The sequence below is a fragment of the Marmota flaviventris genome, chromosome 14 (assembly GCF_047511675.1).
Source record: "Marmota flaviventris isolate mMarFla1 chromosome 14, mMarFla1.hap1, whole genome shotgun sequence".
NCBI classification, from domain to species: Eukaryota; Metazoa; Chordata; class Mammalia; order Rodentia; family Sciuridae; genus Marmota; species Marmota flaviventris.
The window spans coordinates 33,294,295-33,312,857 of record NC_092511.1 but is presented as its reverse complement, the minus strand read 5'-3'; the positions used below and the strand labels follow the sequence as shown (position 1 = coordinate 33,312,857).

The following is an 18,563-nucleotide window of genomic DNA, read 5'->3' as shown; positions in this document are numbered from 1 at the left end:
ACTTCAGGGTACAAATTAAACAAGAAGTAATTTTTTTTTTTTTGCTTGTTTGTATTCCTTTTTTTTTTAAATTTTTTTTTTTTTTAGCTTTAGGTGGACACAATATCTTTATTCTATTTGTATGTGGTGCTGAGAATCGAACCCAGTGCCTCATGCATGCTAGGTGAGCACACTACCACTTGAGCCACATCCCCAACCCCTTGTTTGTATTCCTTTCTGGCTTCAGGACCTATTCTCAGGTGACTAATTTATCTAAGTAGAACCTAAATGAAGATAGAAAAGGAAAACTTCCCTCAGATACGTGGATGTGGCCATCCATTTGAATGTTTGCCTTTGTGAATCAAAGCAAGCAGTCAGTTGGACTTTTCTTCCCAACTACTTGTTCTTCTCTAGAAACACAGCCTAAGGCCTTTGACAGAGGAGGAAGCCTATGTGTGAACAAGTGCTGGTGACACAGAAAATGCAATAGCAGAAGTGTCTGGGGACTGCTCTGTGCCAGGTGCGTTATTCCATTGACTCCTTGTCACAACCCAAGGGGGCAAGTGATATGATTAATTTTATTACTTATGAGGAAACTGAGGTTAAAAAATAAGAGAGTTTGTCCAAGCACCAGACCATGTACGAGCAAGACCTGTGACTCCAGGCTGGTCCGTCTGTCTCCAAAGACTCAACTCTTTTCACTTTGAGAAGGGAAGTGGGAGGAAAGAGAGAAAACACACGGGTCTTAAAAATTTTGGAAAAAAATATGTCATGAAGTCTGAGCCCCGTGTTAAATGCACCCTTAACTTGCACGCACACGTTGAGGTCTGGAAGTTGGCTCTCCTGCCAGCCCAGTCCCCTTCTTTCTTTCCTTCTTTTTCTTGCTTGCTGGAGGCTGACCTGCTGTGACTGTCCAGATGCTGGAGTTTGTATCATGTCCATCTGAAACTGGGCTCTTACAGTGGCGATGGAGAGGCCAGGATCCCGCTTGGGGGACTCTGTCTGGATAGAACAGACCTCAGTCCCTGTCCTGAGCTGGGTCACCTGTGGAAGGATGACCAGGGCCCAGGGGTGCAGCAGGGCAGGAGGGGCTGCTTTGCTGCCAGCAGCTTCGGTTCTGAGGCCACACCACTTCTATCCTCTCTTCAACAGCTTGCTCCCGGTGAGTGGCAGTCTGGACTCCCAGCTACAGGTGATTCCCCCTCACTGTTCAAGCAGGGCTCTGCATGAGTCACCCAGATGTAGCTAATGACAATGTGGATTCCGTGGTGATCACAGGCGAACCCATGGGAGAAAAGTCTCCTTCTTCTCCTTCTGGCCACACCCCTCTTCCCAGGACAGCTCCCTGTCACTCAGGAGGAGCATCCCTGGTCTTGGGACCCTCTGCAGAACCTCCCCGCCTGAGCACTCCTGAGCGAAGAGCCAAGCCAGGGTAAGCCTGTGCATATGAGGCCTCAATTTCAGATTAGATTCACAAATTTAATTTCCTATTCCTTAATTTAATTCTGCATTTTAGTTTTGTTTTTATTATTTACATGGGTTCCCGTTAATGATTCCAAATTGCTGCTGCCCTCTAGCAGTATTTTGTCTTAGGTTGACTTCTTGAAAACCGATCGGTGTTGGAGTTTATTCCGCACTGGGTTTAGTTATTTTCTGAAACGAAACACAATTAAATTAGAATAATGAACATGCTCTTTAGAGGATTAATTCATAATAAGCAGGCCATGTGCTACAGCTCACAGAAGAAAAGGCATGAGGATCGAAAGCTGTTTTTTCTGCCTAAATATGAAAAGTACATTCTGCAGAGCAGAACAAATCAGCTAATGACATCCAGAACGCGGGCCAGCCCCAGAGCGGCACGGAGCTGGCATCTCAAGTTAGCGCAATCCCCGCCCTCACTTCTGCCTACCTTCCCTCCCTGAGAAGACTGGCAGCCGGCAATTTTTCTGGCTTCTTTCTCCTCAGTACAGCTGACATGGGCACTGTGGGCTTCCTAAATTCAACCTTGCGGAGCTCCGAACTCACAAGCTTCATCCTCAGAGCTCCCTGCAGCCCATCATTCCTTCCTTCCTTCATCCCGGGAATGATTCCTAGGTCCTGTTAGGTACCAGCATCCAGGCAGATACATCAGGGAAGAAAGCACGAGACCCTGCTCTCCTGGAGACTGCATTCTAGCAGGCAGAGACAGACTGAAACACTAGAATAAATAAATGACACAGCACACTAGCAGGGGGATGAGCACTAGGGAGCAAGGGCAGTCAGAGGGGTGTGTGTGTGTGTGAACGTGTGCGATTTGTAATTAAATATGATGGAGCAGGGTAGGCTCATGGGGAAGATGTCCATTGAGCACAGACTTGAAGGAGAGAAAGTGAATCACTTTTAAGAACAAGACAGGGTAAGAGTATCCCAGAGGAAAGGACTCCAGCAAGAGTTCTCATAGGAAGAAAAAGAGGGTGTGGGGGACAAGGGGACCAGGTCAAGCAGGCCTCAGCTTCTGCTCTGAGTGAATGGTAGTCTCGGTGGGATTTTTTTTTTAATATTTATTTTTTAGTTATAGGTGTACACAATATCTTTATTTTATTTTTATGTGGTGCTGAGGATCCAACCCAGTGCCTCACGCATGCCAGGCGAACACACTAGGCAAGTGCTTTACCTTTGAACCACAACCCCAGCCCTCGGTGGGATTTTAAGGGACCTCTGGCTACTGGCTGAGAATAAACTTTAGGGGAGGAGGAGGGGTAGGGTGGATGGAATCTGGGAAAATTGTCAGGAGGCTAAGAGCTTAGGCTCCCAAACTACAGCCCCATATTCCCTCATACCATGTCCGCTGGACCTCCCAGGCCCAGTGGCTTGGAGCCTCCTTGGTTCCCTACCTTCCAGAGGAACCAGAGACCATAATTCTCTGTGTGGCCTCAGAGACCCCTCCACAGCCCCTTCCCACCCCTCCCACTGACCCATGGACCGGAAATCTGGATCTTGCAATGGGAAGGGGCTTGCAGGTAGGGGACAGCTCTGCACTGTCCCTTTGGTTGATTCAGGCCTCTCAGAAGGAGACATCCTCTCAGCCAGGTATCTGACCAGGTGCATGAGAAGGCTCCTGCTGTGCAGCTGCCACAGGGACAGGACAGATCAAAGCAGGAGCAGACCAACATCTGTGGCAACCATGGCAAGGAAGGGGTACAAACCGAATGAATAAGTAAGCAGATGAATGATTGCTGGGTGAGAGGGATGAATGATTAATGAATAAATGAATGATTGATGAATAAACGAACGTACAGCCTGCAGCCAGCTCCTCCTCTCTGCTTTTTGGTATATTTTATCTTGGGAACCAAGAAATCAAGATCCTCCCATGACCCTCACCTCCGGAATTTCCCTCTGTACCTCTGTAGTTGGGATCACCCCCATCTGACCCTGGAGGTGGAGGAAGCTTTGGCTTAGAAGCAAGTGTTTGCATTGCACAGGGTTTGCTGGAGAAGGGAGCAACAAAAGGGTCCTGGGGCAGCATGTAGGTTCTGAGGGAGGAGAGCTCCCAGGATCTGGGAGAAGAAAAGGGTATGAGGGGAAGAGAAGAAGAGGAAAGATTTGGTTTTTACTTTCTTTTCTTTCTTTTTTTTTTTTGCCGGGGGCGGGGGGGGGGGGGATATTGTGAGTTGGACCTGGGAGTTCTTTACAACTGAGCTACATCCCCAGTCCTTTCTGTTTTTTGTTTTGAGACAGGATCTTGCTAAGTTGCTGAGGCTGGCCTTGAGCTTGTGATCCTCCTGCCTTAGTCACCTGGGATTGTAGGGGTACATCACGGCACCCAGACTACATTTTACTTTCTTAGTCCTGCACTGGTCATTCAGCAGATGCTAGGCCTCCAGGCCTGATAGGATAGACAGTCCACCACAAGTCAGCATTTGAATGTGTTATCCCCAAAAGCAGGAAGATTTTATTGACGGTGATTGCAAGAAACTTCTTTGATGGGGTGGGTTGAGGATGACTCCAGCTCAAGGCCAGGCAACCCCTCCTTTGTATTATCACCATGCTGATACTGGATGTGTCCTAATTTTCAGCAGCGTGTCTTTCAGTGTGGCCAGATTCTGATGCCTCTCAGGGGAGAAGCACCCTACTAGGTGAGGGTTTGAGGAAGCAGTATCTGGAGGCCCTGAGGTTTGTTCAGAGCTGTGCTCAATTTTGGAGGAGAATATTGCATTGGGATTCCCATGGAATCTAGGCTGTGGGTTTGAAGTCAAAAGACCATTCAGAAGAGTATGTATGCACATTCTACTTGAACAGACAATTGTTATCAAAATGGCTTCTACTTATGGAGAGTTTACTAAGGGCTAGATGTTGGGCTAAGAGTTGTGTATGCTTTATGTCATTTCCTTCTCTCATCAGCCCTAGGATGTAGGTATTTTAACCCTCATTTTATAGATAAAACAGAGGCACAGAAGGTTATGTAACTTGCTGGTGAGTGGTGGAACCAGAATTGAACCCAGGTGGATTGTGGCCACTTGGAGTTGGAATCTAAAGGAGCTTCTCCTGGAAGCCTCTTCTAACAACTTCCCTGATCTTTTTCCCTTATAACATGGTGGTTCTTAACCCTTTGGTGGGGGAGCTGTAGACCCCTTTGAGCGAGTGATAAATGAGCAGAGCCTTTTCCTAGAAAATGCACATTTTGTACCAGTGCGTTCCCTAGGCAGTCTCAGGGGTCCATAGGCCCTCCTGTGTTCTGTTTGAGGCATTCACTTTCTGCAGTAACCGTTTTCCTTTCTCATCACCCAAGGGCACAGGGCAACCCTCAGGGCCTCAGACATCACCCTGATGGGGAATGGAATCAGACAGGGCAGGTTAATCAATGAAAGCAAGGCCTGCTCCTTCCATAATTGCATTCCTGCCTTTTCATCCTAACAGCCAGCACTTAGGATAATTGCATTCCAATAAGGCTCCCAGGTCTGGGGCCTCTGGGGCCAGCCCTGGAACCTGTTGACATGCCATCTGCTTCCAGAGGGATTCTGGAGACCAAGACGGCCTTTTAAAATTCTTCTTTGTTGTCTTTGCTACAAGAGAGACAAAGGACCCTGTCACAGATCTTGTCCAAAATCCTACTACCTTCACCACCCACATCAGCCCTGGAGCCAAGCCTCAGTCCTGGGCTGTCTATCTGAAGTCACAACAGCAGTACCTGTTATTCCAAGTGGCTGACCTCTGGAAATAGTTGGCTTTGGAGCAGGGTAGCTGCTATAGGGCTTGGCAGGGCAGAACCAGCTCAGGGGCAAAGACTGAAAGGCTTGGGAACAGTCTGGGATGGGTATTGTGCTGTCTCCAAACACCATCAGCTTCATTCATTTATCCATAAGATTTATTGGAACCTCCCCCAAAGGGCTCCCACTCTCTGCAAAGAAAACCCACCATGCAAGGAAGTAGGGAATCCCCCACAAGAAACAGGGGTTTTCATGAATCCAGAGAGTCATATTTCCAGAAATATAACTTCCTCTCAAGAAAGCTCATGCGTTCTCCAGGCACAGTGAAGTCTGCACAATTAACAGAAAAAGTGCAGGGTTCACGGTGATTTGAGTTTCACTGTTTCCCAAATAGAGATGGTTCCTCTGCTCACCCCCACCCAAGGAATGAGGTATAAAATGGAGAGGTCTGGTGTTTGTTATATGACTTGCAGATGCCCCCTCCCCCACCACAACCCTGGACGCTTCTCTTCTCTAAGGAAAAGTTTCCTCTGGGACTCTTTGACCTCTTGGGATTGAGCCCCAAGGGTCCCTCTGCAAACCTGTCTCCCTGAATCCCCAGGGCTGAGGGTTGGTTCACTCATCCCTGTTGAAGTCCTTGCCTGGAGGAAATGGATTGTTTCAGAATGGGATCTTTCTGGCTGCAAGAGGGAGAAGGGATGGAGATCATCCTGCAAAGCATGAAGAATATGGTTGGGTGGTTAATCCCCCCTCCAAGAAGATGATCCCTGCGGGTGATCTGTGGTTTAGCAGAAAGAGTATCGATTTTCAGGAAGGCAGCCGGGCGTTTGAATCCTGGCTCTGTCAATCACGGTTGCTGTTGGCCAAGTCATTTCACTTCCCTGAATCTCAGTTTTCTCCAGTGGGGCAGTGGGGGTTGGGGGTCGGGATAAGATGTACTTTACAAGATTAAAACTGAAGAGAGAACGTGAGTGGCATTTGATGAGTGGTTTCTGTCCTTTTCCTGCAGGAAGACACTGATTTCTAGAGCACTTGGCAGACATCAGAAGGTACTTTTGGTTGTTCTTTGTCAGTGCTCTCCAGTCCTGCACCCCCACCCCATCCATTCGTTCGTCCTTTTCCTGACCTCTCCTTCTTCCTACAGCAGATAGCCTAAGCTCCACAGCTTCCCACTTTCCCCAGCAGAGTTTGCTCTCACTAACAGGTTTGGTGTCCCTCCTAGTGTTCCTAGCAGTGGACAGCGCAGCCTAAGACTTGAGAACACCCAAGGACAGGTCAATTTGTCATCCCTGCCTCCTTTGGTTTAATACCAGAATCCTTCATCCAAGCAACACTGCTAGTGCCATGGATGCTGAGATCACAGAATTTTTTTCTGGACTGGACTGCAAATGGGCATCGGCTTCCTGGGGGTGGTCTGAAGCCAGTGGGGCTGTGTGATGTGCACACCCTACTACCCAAGGAAGGTGTGCTCACTCCCTCACTTTGCTCCCACCACCATTGTCAAGTTCACCCCTGCCATCTCACCTCCATCATTGCCAACTGGCACCTCCAGTTAGGACTTTCTGAGCCTTAGGGAGCTAACAGCCTAAGATACAGCAACCAGGCACTCAAAGAGCACTCCCAAACTCACCATTTCTTGGTATGTTCTGCATGATTAGAGGTTAGGTATTTTAAATGGAATCTTGAAGTTGGCAGGTGGTGGGTGGTTGGGTGGAGGAAGAGGGTACAAGAGGAGGGAGAGGAGAAGGAAGGGGTCAGAACAGGCGATAGGAGATTAGGGATTTAATTAAACTGCCTGTTTGGGTAAGGGCTTTAAGGTGCAAAGCCGATTTGCTTGATAATGGCAGTTTATCTGAATTCCATTCTAAAGAAGGAAGCTTTCTTTTACACTTAATTACTGTGGCTAGTAAGCCTGGTTTCTCCTTAATGCCCTCCCACCCCAGGCTATGCAAGGCTGCTTGCCTCTCAGCTTCAACCACGCTGATTATCTCTGGGGATGGACCCCTAGTCATCTGTCCTTGAAGGAGGTCTGATCGTGCCACAGGCAATACCCAGGTAGCCCCAGCCAGAGCAGCAGAGAATGGCCCTATACTTAGGCTACTGATACTGGGCCTGGGTCTTCCATTTCCGAACCCACAAACACCAAACAGGACCAACATTCACCTAGTTGGTTCCTGCTGCTAAGCAGCAGCCCTGGAGGAGCACTGGTGTGGTGATTAAGGAAGCTTGGGAGGGTCGGACCAGAGGGGACACTCCCTGGATGACTTGTAGCGTGGCCTGAGCATGGAGGGACTGCGTCTTTGGTGGTGGTAGCGACTGTTTGTTTTTTTTTTTTTTTTTCAGAAGAACATCACTCAGTGACGCATCAGGACAAACAGAGGTTAATGGAAAGGTTGGTGTTGGGGAGACAGAGCCCCGACAGAGGGGAAGCTTCATGGAGATGGGCCTCAGCATTTGGAGACTCCAGCTTATAATGGCAGGGCAGGGAAGGGTTAAAGGGTTTGGGAACTCCTGTTTCCAATCACTTGTCAGCTAGCTTTGCTCTCAGCCTTATCAGCAGGGATAGGGCCGTGCAGGGAGAGGCTGAGAGCTTTGGTTTCCAAGCTCTTCCCAGACTTGAAACTCTCAGCCTTCTCATTACCTTCTAAGGGCTCCCCAGCTCAGTCTGGGGGGAGGGTCAGGGTAGGGGCTGGGAACCCAAACACATTTAATGGAGTGGACTGCAAGTTACTAAATTGAGCCCTGGGGTGGTGGTGGAGCTGTAGAATCTCAGCAGGAAACCTTCAGTCAAACTGCCCCTCCTCCTCTCCCCAACTCAACAGAAAGCCAGGTTAGTGCAAACCTTGGCTTTGCTGTTATTTAACTCACCGTTGACTAACACCCTTCAGTGACTTTCTCTTTATAATTATTGTTAGAATCAGAGATTTCCATGATGTATTTGTGCAGTTTCTTTGGGAACTCAAGTAAAGGGCCTTGCATTTTGGATGAAATTCATTCACCTTGGTAGCTCTGACCCATGCTAGCCCTTTGAGAGGCGGGAGATTCTCAGTTCTGCTGGCTCCTGTGATTACTAAGCTACCCAGTTTCAGTCATCAGGGAATTTGATAAACCTGTTTTCTGTATCTCCATTCAAGTTATTGGTTTAAAAGATGTTGTCTAGAAGAGGGGTGAGGGCAGAGCCATTGGTCATGCTGATACAGATTATGTTCTAGAACTTAACAACCTGTGGTTAGTTTGGGTGTAGTTACTATACCAACTGCTGAGCCCCCATTTTGTACTTCTCTAATTTGCAATCCACCAATGCATCCAGAAGGCTATCTGGAGGAAAGGCAGGCAAGTTTCTGAAATTCAACACACTTGCTTCCCTGAATCTCCCTGATTTGGCATTCTAGCAATTCTGCTAAAGAAGGAAGTCAGAGTCTCACATGAGTGAGATTCTGCAGTAGACAAGAGATAAGTTATGGAAGTCAATGTAAATATCATCACTTATAATTTTGCCAGGAAGAAGAGAGGTATGTGTCAGACTTGCCAGGGAGCTGGGTCTGTAAAAGAGAACTGTCCTCACTAGATGAGTAGTGAGGACCTACAGAGTATTTGAGTGCATCAAGAGAGAGAACTGGGGCCCTAGTTTGTGGAAGAGGTAGGTGGCTGTCTAGTGATTTGGGCGGTCCTGTTACTACAAGAGTAGATATTGGGCTAGAACTAAGGTTTTCTCTTTGCAAATGAACCACTAGTCCCCAATTCTTCCAGGTCAAGAAATTCCAGACAGTTCTGACGGCCCAGACGGTTTGATGCCTCTGCGCTTCTGCCAATGCTGTTCCCTGTGGAATCCCTCTCCCTGCTGGCCCCCTGGTGAACATCTGTCTCTTCTCCATTTTCACTGCAAGTTTTACATCCTCTAACAATTCATCTCTAATTCCTCTTCACTTCCAGATCCAGACTTTCCAGGTAGAGTTCACTACTTCTCCCACTGTGACCTGTTCCTTGTATAGACAACTACATTTGCACTCGAACCACTTTATTATGTAGAGGTTAAGGACACAGGCTTAGAAGTTTGATAGGCTTAGTTTTTAGCTCTGACTGTGCCTCTCTAAATCCCAGTTTCCTCATCTATAATATTGGGACAATAATAAAAACCCAAATAGGACTGACAAAAGGATTTAACAGGAAAGGGGCATGCATTCATTATTTATTGCCGCATAGCAAAGTACCCCCAAATGCAGTCGGGGTACCAACAATAAACAGTGTCCCCACAGTTTCTGTGAATCAGAAATTTGAGTGTCTAGCTCCGAGTGGTTTGAGTTGGGTCATTCCCACAGTGGAGCAGTCACGGTGGTAGCTAGGGCTAGAGTCTTCTGGAGGCCTGACTGAGGCTGGAGGCTGTGTTTCCAAGGTGGCCCAGTCATGTGGCTGTAGGCAGCAGCTTTCAGTTCCTCCCCATGGGACCGGACTTGAGTGTCTTTATTACATGGCAGCGGATTCCCATAGAGTAAGTGATCCAAGAGAAAGCAAGGTGGAAGCTGCGATGTCATTTATATCTGAGCCTCGGAAGTCACACACAGTCATTTTCACAAATCCTATTAGTTACACATGTCAGCCCTCGTCAGTGTAGAAGGGACTACACAAGCATAGGAATACCAGGAGGTGAGGATCACTGGGAACCCTCTTAGAGGCTGGCTACCACAAGTTCCTAGGCTAAAGTTTAACAAAAGTGTATTATAAAGGCTCAAGAAGCAGTCTTTGCTATCATTATTAATTCATACATGAGTATTCCTTATTAGAAAATAAACCCCCATAGGTCAGAAATGATGTCTTGGGGCTGTTTGTATTCTAAGTGCCTGCGGTATATGCGGTATATGCAGGTCCACGCTAAATGTTGAACACAAGAATGGAGCCTTGTTAGTCTGGTGGCAGGCTCAGAGTGAATGGGGAAGGAACTCACACAGAGATGTTAAGTAGGATTCTGCAACTCAGCCATGTTACTGGAAATACCCACTGTATAAAATCAAATCCTGACAGTTTCTCACTTTTTTTTTTTCCTTTGGTGGTGCTGGGGATGGAACCCAGGGCCTTGTGCATAGGAGGCAAACACTCTAGTAACTGAACTATATCCCCAGCCCCAGTATTAAGGATGTTGGATACCAAAGCGGCAAGCAGGGCAGAGGTATGTCTTATGATTCTCTTTGGAAAAGAGGCTCCGAGTGGCATTTTGGTAGGGAACAATAGTCCCAACTCTGTGATCAAGAGAGTGACTCCACTGCTCTTTAATTCCCTGGGCCAAGGTAGACATGGAAGCCTCTTGATATTTTTGTTATATTCAAATCCCTGTGTTGATGGCTCTTTTCTAGAAGAATTTCTCCTTCTAGAAGACTCCGATGCGCATTTTCTTAGTGTTCATGCAAAGGTGCACAGAGTTTCATGTCAGAGTTCTGCCCAGCTACTGTGGCCCTCTAAGAAGACTGGGGTGTGAGTCTGCAAGGTAACTGATAGCCTGGGCAATATTGAGTTTCTAGCTGTCTAGCTCAGACTGGAACTTTGCTCCTACCCCTCGGGGCTTGAAAGTTCACCAATTGTCCTTTTCCCTCAGACAGAGCCCTCTGTGCTTATTGGTGCTGTGCTCCTGTGCCCCACTTCCCAACATGTCGTACTCCCTTGAGGCTGCCCCTTCAGGAGCCACACAAAGAGCCTGGAGGGGCAGGTGTCCTCTCAGAGATTTCCCATGTAGATCAATTTCCCACTTGCCAGAGGTCTCATTTCTCCCCGGTTCCTTGAAATCCTAAACAAGTGACTTTAATTGTCTTTTTCCTTCCTTAAAGCTAGAGGGACTGGGGTGAGACAGGGAAAAATCTCCTGTTGGAGTGGAGGGAGCTTTGTTGCACTGAACATTATTTTGCCTCTGGATAATAAAAAGAAGATTGTGGCATGCAAATTATGGATGGGAGCCAGACAATATTTAAATTATATCTAAATCAAACCAGGTCACCAAGAGGGATTCTGAAAGGAAATTAAAAATGCTTATTGATTAAAATAAAAAAATTCCATAATTGAGCCTCTTGCAAACAATATTACATATCGGGGGCCATTGTAATCCAAGGCAACTGAACTCTGGACTGACCTTTTTGAAGGAACTTCTTTTATGGTATCTACTTCACCTTCCATTAGGATTTAACCAGAAGAGAACATTCTTAATAGAGATAGCATTGAGATATATGGCCAGTGGGAGAGTTGGGAACTTATGCATGAGTTTTTTTTTTTTTTTTCTTTTGGTAGTGAGAACTGAACTAAGGGGTGCTCTACCACTGAGCTACATGCCCAGCCCTATTTATTTTTTATTTTGAGATAGGGTCTTGCTAAGTTGCTGAGGCTGGACTTGAACTTGTGGTCTTCCTGCATTAGTCTCTAAAATCATTGGGATTACAAATGTGTGCCACCCTGCGGATGCTGGGCAGCATGAGTTCTTTGAGTGTGAGATCAAGGTGACAGAGCTGGGCAAATGTGACTATTGATTTTCAAATCCCCCTTCCACATAGCTGTGGAGAGAATTGTGTCATTCCTGTTAGAAAACCCAGCCAAAGTGTTCCCTTGGAGACGGAAACACAAAATAAGTTTTTAAGAAACATTTTTTGGGGGGAGGTGTCAAAAGAATGTTAACAAGATAGTTGATTAAGTTATACAACAAAGTTAAAAATAAATACTTACGACCAGTTGAAATATTTAAAAAGATGCCAACAGAAAATATGGAGCTCTCAGAAGGGAACCAGGGAATGGGGCAGGAAAGACACAATGAAAGGATGGCATGGGAATCAAATTGAGGAAACGGGACTTTTAACCAATGTTTATTAGAAAAACAACAATCATTGATTAAAACAAACAGATTGTGGTTCTAGGAAAGAGGAAACAGAATGGTCAGCTTAGGAAAGGCTGTGTAATTTGGATAACTGGGTTTTATCCATAGTATCCCTCATTTACTCTGCAGTTAAGATCATTGTTTTCAGTTACTTTCATCAAGTAAATAATAAATTTATTGAACACATGCTGTACACCAAGCTCTGTGTTAAGTGTTGGGGATAAAACACCTATGTATCTTTATAGAGACATAAAATGTGGTCCCAGTTTTACATAAATGCTTAGGCTATCCTCAAAGCAATAAGGCATAATTACAGCTAAAATTCATTGAGTACTGATTACGTATTGAACACTTTCTAAGCACCATAATCCCTTAAGACAGCAGACATATGTTTTGGTCACATTTGTATCTCTGTTGCTTAGGACATAGAGATTCAATAAATATATTTAAAGAATCCTTGTTGAGAGCCACAGCCGAGTCGGGATGGCACCTAGCATTTTGCCAGAAGGAGTGGTTGAGAGGTGACACCAGGGAGCCATTAAGATGATGATAATTAAGTTAAGCTGTGTATAACTGCTGTGACTGGATGATGCTGGATTGAAACAGGCTGTGTATTCAGTTGTATATAGACCCCTGCTGTCCGGCAATAGGGTGGCTCCTGCTGCCTTGGGCGCCCACCTGCTACTTTGGAGTTCTCGAAGAGTTCCCCGTTGAGTGGAGCCCAGTGGAGGGTGAGAGAGTTCCCGGGGAGTGTGCGTGGAGTGCTGGTGGAGTTGGGGCAATAAAGGAGTTCCTGTTTGAACCTACAAGTGCCTCGTGGTGGCTCGGTTATTTTGTGCCCAGCCAGACTGCGGCAAATCCTTACAACTCTGAGTGGGTACAATTGCTCACCTTATTTCACAGATGAGGAGACTGAGGTCCAAAGAGGTGAAGCTCTTGCTCATCTTCAAAGTTAGGAAGTGATGGGATAATGAACCCAGGAAGTCCTGTAAAGTATTGGAGTAACCAAAATGAAAGGTGGGAAGTGTGTTTTCTAAAAAACTGCTATGGAAGAGAGGAGAGGGAAGAGGAGGCTCACTGAAGGGGATAGCATTTTGATTGGGTCTTAAAATGTGGGTGAGATTTCCACAGATGGGTGCAAGGGACTGTGTCTTCACGATGGAGGGACATCATGAGCTGGCACTCAGAATTGGAAAAATGAAAGGTGTATTTGGAGAGTTTTGCAACTGCAGTTTGCTGGGTTGGGTTGGAAGCTGTGAGGAGCAGGGCTTCTCACACTGTCAGGTGCACAGGAGTACCAGGGGCTCTTGCTAAACTGCCCTTTCTGATTCAGCAGATTCTCTAGGCAGCCCCTGGTGAGGCCAAGGCTGCTGATCTTGGACCACACCATGAGTAGTTGGCTCTAGCAGGCCTTGCTTTCCTGGCTCAGAGGAATGGATTTTCCTTGGTTAGCCCAGGACTTCATGGATGGATTTTAAGCAGGGAAATAAGACTTCAAAGGCAGGTTGGTAGTAGTAGAGTAAGATGCTCTGCAGCAAACCCGGGCTTTGGTTCCTTAAGCTGCTAACTTGTAACCCTCAAAATTCAGAATCTCAATTGAGTCAGGGTCCAGGCAGGGAAACAGAAACCCCAGAGAAAATTAACAGATGATTTAGCCCTGGACCTCCGAATATCACTTTCTCACCAGACCCGCCTAAAAATTCTTCTTTCCTTTCTCTAGGACTGCCTGGAGCAACATCTGTTCTTATCCTCTAGTGGTTAGAAGAGGAGCTAAAATGTGGGCTTGACCTTGCACTAATCTTGTAGGCTTGCCCAGGCTGGGCCCTGTCACCCAGCATACTCAGAGCTACTCACGGAATGAAAAATGCTGCTAATATCAGTCTGCTAAAAACATCATCAGGAAATTAAATCTGTGGCTTTAAAAAAATCCCACACTGATTTTCTGGCACTGGTGTGTCTCCCAACTGGGATCTCTCCTTCTGCCTGGGGGCCTCCTTCCAGCCTCCTCCCTCCTCTCTGGGCTCTCCCCTCTGCAGCCTCCCTGCCTCTCCTCCCTCCTTTCCTTAGTACCCTGCAGGGCCTGCTGGCTTTCTTCTCCCTGGGCTCCTCCCTGTGGCTTTAGGCTTCCCTTCCTGTCTCCGGGCTTCCAGCTTTTCCACAGCTCCACGGAAGCATCTGTCTGTCTCTATTTCACTTCCCATCAGGGAATCCTAAATGCTGAATAGGCCCTTCAGACTAGGCCCTGAAGGGGACTTGGCTAGGGGAGTGGGGGTGGGGGCGCTGGGGACCTGGCAAGGCCATACAGAAGCCCATTGATAGGCAGCCCCTCAACACACACAACCCAGTCCAGCCTCCATGGCTCCGGGTGGAGAGAGGCGTCCCTTGAGGCTGTGGCCAACATCCTGGCCACCATGAATGACCTCAGTGTCTCTGGCTGCATGGGGGACGTTCGCCCTGTGGCCTCCAAATCCTTCAAGCCCATCGGCCTCACCATCGGTGTGAATATATTCGTCTTGAAAATAATGGTCGGGACATCTCCATCAGTGGTGCTGATTTCATTAATTGGAAGAATTAGCTCTTTGTGGCCAATGGTGGAATACGGAGCCAAGACACACGGAACACTTTTCCCCAGTGACCCAGAGACCCTTGGACGAACTCCTGGGTGCCATGAAAATGGATCGTTTTGCAGAAAGAATACCGTTGGATGTTTATTTAACATCACTCCTCATCCCCCCCCCCCCAAAAAAAAAAAAAAAGGCCTTCAGATCATGCTCACATCTGGCTGCTTTTCTTCCCTCACTTTTACATACAAAGCCAGGCAGGGCAGGGAGGAAAACGTCATCAGGCTGAAAACATTCAACAGCAAAGTGTAAATTAAATGTGTGGAGAGGCTAGGGGAGGAGGAGCCTTGGGTGGGGGTGGGGTGGGGTGGGCAGAGAAGTAGGGACACTATCTTCACCCCATTGTGTATGGGCAGAGCTAGTTCTGCATCCTACATCTGCCATTAGGATCTCTGTGACCTTGGGTAGATATCGAACACTTGGAGCCTCAGTTTCTTCACTGTTGTGTTGGGAAATACACATTCAGGGGCTGGTGGAGGATTAAAGGGGATGATGTACATAGAGCTTATGGCACTGCTGGACTACTGATGGCCACTGTTATTGTTGTTGCTGGATCAAAACCAGATCAGAATCTCAACTGTTCCCATACCTTAGAGACTTACCATTACTAGCCTCATTTAGGGAGACAGATGGGCAAAAATATGTCCAATGGAGGGAGACAGATGGACAAGAAATGATGATCAAGGGATTGGATGGAATGACAACCCAATGGGGCAATGGGCAGATGGAGCATCTCATGGGGAAAGCGGATTTATGACAACAGAGCCTGTGGGTCCTGTGGGAGGGACAGATGGATGAGGGTCCAACAGGCAAGATAGAGAGATGACAGGCCAAAGTGGAAGACAGATGGACAGCAATTTTGTAGTGGGGTGGGAGAATGGGACTGGGCAACCCTATGATGGGGGAGAACAGATGGACAGCACGTTGATACTGGAGCTTGGGCTTCCTGTTTAGTCTCTATTCCTCAGGCCTGGACATCCCTGAATGCGTAAGAACCCCAGGGGCTCTGTGGTTATGAGAGAGAGAGAGAGAGAGAGAGAGAGAGAGAGAGAGAGAGAGAGAGAGAGGTATCACGATTCTGATTCGTGGCCTGAGAGACACTAGGCACCAGGATCAGACTGGCCTCTGTTCCTCCCCACTCCCATGGCCCCTCCCTGGGTGGCCCTGCAGATAAAGGCTCAGCCTTGATGAAGAGAAAGAGGAAGAGGAGGAGGAGAAGGAGGAGGAGAGAGAAAGCTGTTATTTGAAAGAAAGGGGGGGAAAACTGGCTAAAAGTTTTATTTATTTAAAATAAAGGTTCAGTTATGCTTGACTGTAAACACACAGCCCATCCCTCCCTCCTTGGCTCTTCTTGTGGCAGAGGGCTCGGACCACACAGCAAGTTGGGGGCCGGAGGCAGAGAGAAGGCCAGTGTGGGCCGTAGGGAGGGGTAGGACTAGGCTGTCCCAGGTGTGGGGAGGGGAGAGTGGCCTGGAACTCACTGACCTGCTGTGCACAGCTGGGCTGGGCTGGTGCTCAACCGCTGGTCCCTGGCTCCCAGCCCTTCAGCACACAAACCCGCAATAGACCATGCAGCTCCAACTCCACATGCAGCACACACATGCCCGCAGCCCAGAGATGGCACAGGCAGGGGAACAGATGCTCACGGGCATGCAGGCCTGCCTCTCAGCTCTGTCTCTGTTTATCTCTTTGGCAGATAGCACAGTAGGGTCCTAGAGGAGCTGGGCAAAGCTCCAGCTGTGAGTCACCTCTTCTATTTGAAGTAGAAATCTTTACCTGCCTCTTTCAGGTTCCACCTGACTTCCTTCATGTATTTTGGTGACTGAACCATTTGGGTGGCCAGTAAGATCCTCCAAGCTCCCTGGAGAAGGGAGACGGTGTGGATGGAGAAGAAATTGGAGCGTAGATAGTTGGAGGACCCTGCCTTGCAAATCCTTTGTGAAAAACGTAGCCCTGCGCTGCGTTGGTGGCCCAGCTAGCCAGGGAAGGGCTGTGGTATGCAGGGTCAGGAGGGAATAGGCAGGAAACGATTGTGATAAGAGGCTTCCCTCTGGCCTACTCCCCTTGTTTCCAGACTGGGCTTCAGGATAAGGGCCAGGAGCTGGGCCTGGACATCAGGGACCTTCTGAGGAGGCTGCTGCCAGGTCAGCCTTTGGGACTGCAGCAGGAAGGGCTGCAATTGCAGGGGCCCCTGGGACCTGATGGGCAATACCTGGGAATTGAAATGGCCCTGGGAGCCCAGCCAGGGCTACCTTCCTTTGTAGGGTAACTTTGGGTTCAGGAATTTCAATCAGACTTCATAAAGCAAAATCAATTTCTTAAAAAAAAATACCCCTCCCCTCAACTTGTGAATCCACATTGCTGAGAGGGTAGAGCAGGTTACAACTACAGCCTGGCCCCAGGGAATTTTGTGCTTTGGATGGATCCCAGTCGGAGTACAAATGGAAAAGGGAGTAATGTACACGAAGACCAAGTGGACACCCTGAGAAAGAAGGGATCAAACCCCAAAGGGTCAGCTGCCGGAGGAGATCAACTGAGTCCTCAGGAATGTGTGTCTTGCAGTCATTTGCAAAGCCTGGTGCTCCTTGGGCTCCGGCTGTCTCCTCTTTGCTCAAGGCCCAGTGACTCCACCATCTGTGGTTGACTTGGATAGCTCACAAAAGAACTGGAAGTGCTGCAGAGGAAAACCCCATGGGCGGTGAGGTCGCGGGGCCCCTCACTATTGTACCAGGGCCCCTTCTGAAGGATTAGCAGCTTCTATTTGTCCCTGGGGGCTGCACTGTAAATGCCTGTGTAATGCTAATTTGTGGTTGGCAGGAGATTGATTGGGAAGGAGCTGAATAATGGCAAGACAAGGCTGAGCTCTCTCCTACTTCTGGAGTGGTTGGTGTGTGTGTGTGTGTGTGTGTGTGTGTGTGTGTGTGTGTGTATGAGTGGGAGTGTGTCTTCTTGGAAGAAAGTAGCAATAAGACCCCAGAAAGGGTGATTATAAGAGAAGATGAAGTCCGGATGGGAAGATTTTTGAAAGAGGCAAGAGTAGAGAGATGGTGGTGCTGGACGCCAGGAGTTTTTGACCCAATGATGATGGAAAAGAAATGGAGTCAGGTGAGTAAACAGGTAGGCAAGGCTTTTTTTTTTTTTTTTAATGACAGTGGAATGCATTACAAATCTTATTACACATATAGAGCACAATTTTTCATATCTCTGGTTGTGGAAGAGACACCACTCCTGCAAGAAGATGTCAGGCTGGCTCTCTCAATGGAAGAAGGGAGCTTATTTTTATTGGTCGCTTGCAGAGGTGGCAATGCCAGTTGGCACTTCACAAAAGCACTTTGCCCTGTCTATGCTGAAAATAAGTTACTGCAGCTGTTCAAAAGAACAGCTAAAGGCACCCTGACCTCAGCAAAGCGAAGCCGACACTGGCTGAGGGTGGCACACACCAAGCCTCCTGGCATCTTCCTATTGAGCCAAGGCTTGGAAGTGCATGTGCTCTTTGTCCCACAGTGGTCCCCGTCTCAGTCTATGGAGTCTGGGATCACAAATTTGGAGAGTTTTTTCTTTTTCTTTTTCTTTCTTTTTCCTGACAGGAGTAACATGCTACTTACTGTTTTTACCATATTCTATTCATCAGATCCAAGTCCTAGGTCCAGCCCACACATAAGGGGAAGGGATTCTACTTGGGAGGTAAGAATCATTGAGAGCTGTATCAGAAGCTGCCTATGACATGAAGAAAGATTCCAGCAAAAGTGCCTGGTACATACTAAGCGCTCAAGAAAAAGATATTTTTGTTATTTGGACAATGACTTGTCTAGGATGTGTGCTAGGTTTTCCCAACATGGCCTGGGTGGTCTCTGATGTCCCAGCTTCAATTCTATGGGTATTGCTGGTTTTTCTGGGAAGGTGTTTCCCTCTGGCACCCTGAGGTTTGTG

General features: G+C 47.6%; 1 long non-coding RNA gene across 1 annotated transcript; it reads left to right on the top strand.

Annotated features, from left to right (window-relative positions):
- The first annotated feature begins 429 nt into the window (after positions 1 to 429).
- LOC139701784 (uncharacterized) lies at positions 430 to 9,494 on the top strand. Its single transcript, XR_011704332.1, has 4 exons — positions 430 to 499; positions 6,175 to 6,214; positions 7,509 to 7,557; positions 8,916 to 9,494. It is a non-coding gene; the product is annotated as an uncharacterized lncRNA (long non-coding RNA).
- Positions 9,495 to 18,563: the final 9,069 nt, after the last annotated feature.